Source organism: Xenopus tropicalis, chromosome 1 (assembly GCF_000004195.4).
Source record: "Xenopus tropicalis strain Nigerian chromosome 1, UCB_Xtro_10.0, whole genome shotgun sequence".
NCBI lineage: Eukaryota > Metazoa > Chordata > Amphibia > Anura > Pipidae > Xenopus > Xenopus tropicalis.
Window position 1 is genome coordinate 7979201 of NC_030677.2, and position 1145 is coordinate 7980345.

Consider the following 1145-nt stretch of genomic DNA (forward strand, 5'->3'; position numbering starts at 1 on the left):
ACCTCGATGCGGATCGTATTCTTGATTCGGGCTTCCCCAGGTGGAAACTCGAAGGAAAATGGCATCTTGAAGCTCTTGAAACCTACCTGTATCAACTACCGCTTCCACCCAAAAGTCACTCCTTGTTATCCAGGATTGGCCCCCTACCCAAAAGCAGCACGGGAGTGAAGTTTTTAGAAAGACGATGTCCCGAGGCCAAGTAAGGGGGGTACCCAGATACCAAGACTGAGGTTTGATGCCCAGTCAAGGCCAAGTCGCAACTAGTCAGCTTCTGCAAGCACGAAAACACAGAATAGGCTGTACCTTTCAGCTAAGACCTCCTGTATTACTACACTTGATCTTAGCCAAAAGGCCGAGAAGCGAGACCTTTTAAGACCATACCCAAATTAATCCCATTAATCATAGCAACATATCAAAAACTCAAATGGTTGGTGCTCACTGCAGGGAAATCATCCATCACTCATATGTTAAAGTTTATATATTCACATTAGGGATGCACCAAAGCCAGTTTTTCGACCGAACCCCCGAATCCATGTTAAGGTATTCGGCCGAATGCTAATTATGATTCAGAAGGGAAAATTTTTGCACTTCCGTGTTTATGCGGCAATATTAACCCTTCCAAATCCTAATTAGCACATGCTAATTAGTATTCGGATTCGGTTTGGCCAGGACCGTGGATTTGGCCGAATCAGAACCCTGCCGACAAAGGCTGAATAATGAACTGAATCCTGGATTTGGTGCATCCCTAATTCATATTTAGACACACCCTTAAATCCATATGCCTCCTTCTCCTCCTTTGTGGGTAGCACAGTAACCCCAAGCACATAAATATTTTCAAATGGTAACAAACCCCGAGAACAAACACACACAGGCAGGGTAGGGCAGGCAGAGTATGGCACACACAGGCAGCATAGGGCAGGCAGAGTATGGCACACACAGGCAGCATAGGGCAGGCAGAGTATGGCACACACAGGCAGGGTAGGGAAGGCAGAGTATGGCACACACAGGCAACATAGGGCAGGCAGAGTATGGCACACACAGGCAGGGTAGGGCAGGCACAGTATGGCACACACAGGCAGCATAGGGCAGGCAGAGTATGGTACACACAGACAGCATATGGCAGGCTGAGTATGGAACACAGATTA

General features: G+C 47.4%; 1 pseudogene; it reads right to left on the minus strand.

Annotated features, from left to right (window-relative positions):
• Nucleotides 1–203: 203 nt before the first annotated feature.
• On the minus strand, nucleotides 204–364 carry LOC116408546 (annotated as a pseudogene).
• Nucleotides 365–1145: the final 781 nt, after the last annotated feature.